The sequence below is a fragment of the Rhinoraja longicauda genome, chromosome 44 (genome assembly GCF_053455715.1).
Source record: "Rhinoraja longicauda isolate Sanriku21f chromosome 44, sRhiLon1.1, whole genome shotgun sequence".
NCBI lineage: Eukaryota > Metazoa > Chordata > Chondrichthyes > Rajiformes > Arhynchobatidae > Rhinoraja > Rhinoraja longicauda.
In genome coordinates, this window is record NC_135996.1 from 3,039,183 (window position 1) to 3,044,716 (window position 5,534).

General features: G+C 56.8%; 1 protein-coding gene across 1 annotated transcript in view; it reads left to right on the forward strand.

The window, feature by feature from the left end:
* The first annotated feature begins 3,408 nt into the window (after window positions 1–3,408).
* gatad2b (GATA zinc finger domain containing 2B) overlaps window positions 3,409–5,534 on the forward strand; it is an 80,747-nt gene continuing 78,621 nt past the window's right edge. Inside the window, 1 exon segment of the mRNA XM_078431906.1 lies at window positions 3,409–3,621. The gene's annotated coding sequence lies outside the window, so the exon portion shown is untranslated.

The window sequence follows — 5,534 nt, forward strand, 5'->3', positions numbered from 1 at the left end:
ACTCCCAGCACAGGAGACCCGGGTTCAATCCTGAGCTCGGGTGCTGTCTGTGTGGAGTTTGCATGTTCTCCCTGTGAAGGCGTGGGTTTCCTCCGGGTGCTCCGGTTTCCAGTCACATACCAAAGACGTGCCCGTGTGTGTTTGTAGGTTGATTGTAGCTTTGTAAAATGCATCCTAGTGTGTAGGGAGTGGATGAGAAAGTGGGATAACGTGGAACTAGAGTCAATGGGTGATCGATGGTTGGCATGGACTCGGTGGGCCGAAGGGCCTGTTTCTGTGCTGTATCTCAAAGACAAGGCCTCTGACACGCAGCATCCTCTCAATACCCAGCGGGGTGGGTAACGGCTTTGTTTCTGGAGTGGGATGAGTCTAGTTTATTGTCCCGTGTACCGAGGTACAGTCAACAGCTTTGTTGCTGCGTGTTATCCAGTCAGCAGAAAGACAACACACGATTACAATCGGTGTCCACAGTGTACAGATACAGGATAAAGGGGATGACATTTAGTGGAAGATAAATAAAAAGCACTCCTAGGGTCTCCAGGGAGGTCAGGACTGACAGGCCAAGTCGATGGATATTTCTAAGGCGGAGATTAATGGATTCTTGACTAGTACGGGTGTCAGTGGTTACGGGGAGAAGGCAGGAGAACGGGGTTGAGAGGGAGAGATAGATCAGCCATGATTGAACGGCGGAGTGGATTTGATGGGCCGAATGGCCTAATTCTGCTTCTACAACTTATGAACGTATGGATGGAACCTGGTGTCTGGCGCTGTAAGGTAGTGGCTCTACCGCTGTGCCACCGTGACACTCTACCGCTATGCCACCATGCCACTCTACCGCTGTGCCACTCTACCGCTGTGCCACTCTACCGCTGTGCCACCATGCCACTCTACCGCTATGCCACCATGCCACTCTACCGCTGTGCCACCGTGACACTCTACCGCTATGCCACCATGCCACTCTACCGCTGTGCCACTCTACCGCTGTGCCACCGTGCCACTCTACCGCCGTGCCACTCTACCGCTGTGCCACCATGCCACTCTACCGCCGTGCCACTCTACCGCTGTGCCACTCTACCGCTGTGCCACCGTGCCACTCTACCGCCGTGCCACTCTACCGCCGTGCCACTCTACCGCTGTGCCACCATGCCACTCTACAGCCATGCCACTCTACCGCTGTGCCACCCTGCCACTCTACCCCTGTGCCACCGTGCCACTCTACCGCTGTGCCACCGTGCCACTCTACCGCTGTGCCACCCTGCCACTCTACCGCCGTGCCACTCTACCGCTGTGCCACCCTGCCACTCTACCGCCGTGCCACTCTACCGCTGTGCCACCCTGCCACTCTACCGCTGTGCCACCGTGCCACTCTACTGCTGTGCCACCCTGCCACTCTACCACTGTGCCACTCTACAGCTGTACCACCATGCCAATCTACCGCCGTGCCACCATGCCACTCTACCGCCGTGCCACCATGCCACTCTACCGCCGTGCCACCATGCCACTCTACCGCCGTGCCACCATGCCACTCTACCGCCGTGCCACCATACCACTCTACCGCCGTGCCACCCTGCCACTCTGCCACCGTGCCACTCTACCGCCGTGCCACCATGCCACTCTACCGCTGTGCCACCATGCCAATCTACCGCCGTGCCACCATGCCACTCTACCGCAGTGCTACCATGCCACTCTACCGCCGTGCCACTCTACCGCTGTGCCACTCTACCGCTGTGCCACCGTGCCACTCTACTGCTGTGCCACCGTGCCACTCTACTGCTGTGCCACCCTGCCACTGTACCGCTGTGCCACCGTGCCACTCTACCGCCGTGCCACTCTACCGCTGTGCCACCGTGCCACTCTACTGCTGTGCCACCCTGCCACTGTACCGCCGTGCCACCGTGCCACTCTACCGCCGTGCCACCGTTGGGTAACAGTTACTAGTTGGCCCCAGTCGGGCAAGTTTGACTAAGCGGGTTTGGAATGGTCTGTTCTCACCTGGGTCAGGTATGGCTCACCTCAGGCTCCTGTCCCACTGAGTGAGGTGTTGCAGAATACAAGCACCTTGTGCTCTGATTATTAGACATATGGACAGGTACATGGATAGGAAAGGATGCGAGGGATATGGGCCAAATGTGGGCAGAAACAAGAAACTGCAGATGCTGGATAACACAAAAGGACAAAGTGCAAAGTGCTGGAGTAACTCAGCGGGTCAGGCAGCATCTCTGGAGAACATGGGTAGGTGGGGGTATGTTGAAAGACTGGAGCGACTAGGCTTGCATACACTGGAATTTAGAAGGATGAGAGGAGATCTTATCGAAACGTATAAGATTATTAAGGGGTTGGACACGTTAGAGGCAGGACACATGTTCCCAATGTTGGGGGAGTCCAGAACCAGGGGCCACAGTTTAAGAATAAGGGGTCGGCCATTTAGAACGGAGATGAGGAAAAACATTTTCAGTCAGAGAGTTGTGAATCTGTGGAATTCTCTGCCTCAGAAGGCAGTGGAGGCCAATTCTCTGAATGCATTCAAGAGAGAGCTAGATAGAGCTCTTAAGGATAGCAGAGTCAGGGGGTATGGGGAGAAGGCAGGAACGGGGTACTGATTGAGAATGATCAGCCATGATCACATTGAATGGCGGTGCGTACAGGCTCGAAGGACCGAATGGCCTCCTCCTGCACCTATTGTCTATTGTTTCGGGTCAAGACCCTTTCTCAGACTGATGTCGGGAGGGGGCGGGACGAAGATAGAAGTAGTCGGAGACAGGAAGACTGGTGGGAGAACTGGGAAGGGGGAGGGGATGGAGATAGAGAGGGAAAGCAGGAGCTATCTAAAGTTAGAGAAGTCAATGTTCATACCGCTGGGGTGTAGGCTGCCCAAGCGAAATATGAGGTGCTGTTCCTCCAATTTGCGCTGGGCCTCACTCTGACAGTGGAGGAGGCCCAGGACAGAGAGGTCAGTGTGGGAGTGGGGGGGGTTAAAGTGCTGAGCCACCGGGAGAGCGGGTAGGTTGAGGCGGACTGAGCGGAGGCGTTGAGCGAGACGATCGCCGAGCCTGCGCTCGGTCTCGCCGTCGTGGAGAAGTTGGCACCTGGAACCGGCAGACCTTAAAGGGTTAAAAGCGAGAGGGGGATGAGTTGGTCGGCGGCCAATTCTGAAAGGGAGCCGGACGGAAGGCGGCGCTGAAAGAGTTAACCCCCCTGAAGCCAGACACTAAGAATCCAGCGGGCGCCGGCAGGCAGCTTGCCAGGGAGCTGCCGAAATAAGGAAAGGAAGAGTGGGGGGGGGGGGGGGGGGGGGAAGTTATTTTTTTGGGAGATTACCCGGGGGCCTGAGGTCAGGACCGGCTGGAACCGGTTCTTTTTTTTACCTCGGCTTGGGAGCGGCGCGTGGCATTGTGGGCCTGGGCTCCCCTCCTCTCTCTCTCAGCACTGTAAACAGAGAGCCTGGCAAGGTGTGCCCGCCTGCAACGCTGCCCACCCGCCCGTCCGCCCGCCATCCCGGGAGGCATGGCACAGAACGTGGGGCTGCACCGCTGCCGTACGCAGGCCAGCTCTCACTCACTCCCTTTATTCTTCAAACAGCTGTGGGGGGCAGCGGTACAGGAGAGGGGTGGAGTCTGAACTGTGAGTAAAGCAAGAAATGTGCGTGTGGGTTTTTTTTGCAGAATGCCGTGTGGCATTGGGTTGTGTGCCTGTCTGTGTGTGAAGGGTGGGATTTCCCATCCACTTCCCCATCCAACACGCACCACTGAAATTCCTTTGTCTGAAAACAAACACACACTCACACACACACACACACACACACACACACACACTCACACACACACACACACACACACACACACATACATACGCACTCAGATGTATAGAATAACACACACACACATACGCACAGAGACACACACACACACACTCACAGATATACACACTCACACACACACACACACACACACTCACAGATATACCCACACACTCACACACACACACACACACAGATATACCCACACACACACTCACACACCCACACACACACACACACACACACACACACACTCAGATGTACTCACACACGCACTCACAAATATATAGGCTAACACACACACACACACATATACACACACACACACACTCACTGAAATACCGACACACACACACACACACACACAGATGTACTCACACAAGCACAGAGACATACACACACAGTTACGCAGGCACACACACAGACTCGCACACTCACGCACAGAGAGACAGACTCACACTAACAGAAATGCACACACTCACACACACACACACACACACGGACTCACACACACACACATAGACACACTAACAGACGCGCGCACACACACACACACACGGACTCACACACACGCACACACAGACACACACACACACACACACACACACACACACACACACACACACACACACACACACATAGGTGGGTGTGAGCCGGCCTGTGCAAATGCCTTGTGAGTGGCGACCTATTCTCGAGGCAACACTGTGTGAGTGTGCCTGGCGCCGAGCCAAGAATGCCCTGGCGTCGCGCACTACAAAAGGGTGGTCTGCAGTCGGCAGGAATCACAGGCCGTTAGACGAGGAAGTGTGCAGGAAGCAGCGTCTGTCTACGCCGCTCAGCACGCCCCACAGACAGACAGACAGACAGAGAGAGAGAGAGAGAGACAGAGACAGAGACAGAGAGAGAGAGCGTGGCTCCAGGCAAGGGGCACGTGAAGAGATCAATCCCCTCCCCATCCTCCCCCTCCTCCTCCTCCTCCTCTTGCCTCCAGCCGCTCAGATCCGTGTGGATCCAGATCGCCGCCTCCAGCCGGTATTTATTTTTCTCCTTAATAATTATGCAGGTCCCTGGGAATCTCCGGCAGGCAGCTCCCCTCCCCACACACCACCCAGAACCTGGCTGCCTGCCACGCTCATTATCAATGCCGCTCATTCATGGAACCCCCCTCCCTCCCCCTCCATCTCTCCCTCCCTCCCACCTCCCTCCCACCTCCCTACATCTCTCCCTCCCTCCCTCCCTCCCTCCTTCCTTCATCCCTCTCCCTCCCTCCCTCCCTACATCTCTCCCTCCCTCCCTCCATCCCAGACTCCCTCCCTCGCTCTCCCCTTCCCTCTCGCCCACCCTCCCATCCCTCGCCCCCTCTCTCCCCAACCCTCCCTCTCTCTCTCCCTGCCCCCTCTCTCTCCCTGTCCCCCTTTCTCTCTCTCTCTCCCTGTCTCTCCCTCCCTCTCTCTCTCTCTCCCTGCCCCCTCTCTCTCCCTGTCCCCCTCTCTCTCTCCCTGTCCCTCTCTCTCCCCCTCTCCTCCAACCCCCTCTCCCCAACCCCCTCTCCCTCTCTCTCCCTCCCTCGCTCTCTCTCTCTCTCTCTCTCTCTCTCTTCCTCGCTCCCTGTCCCCCTCTTTCTCTCTGTCCCCATCTCTCTCTGTCTCTCCCTGCCCCCCTCTCCCCTTGCCCCCCTTCTCTCTCTCTCCCTGCCCTCTCTCCCTGTCCCCTCTCTCTCTCTCCCTGTCCCCTCTCT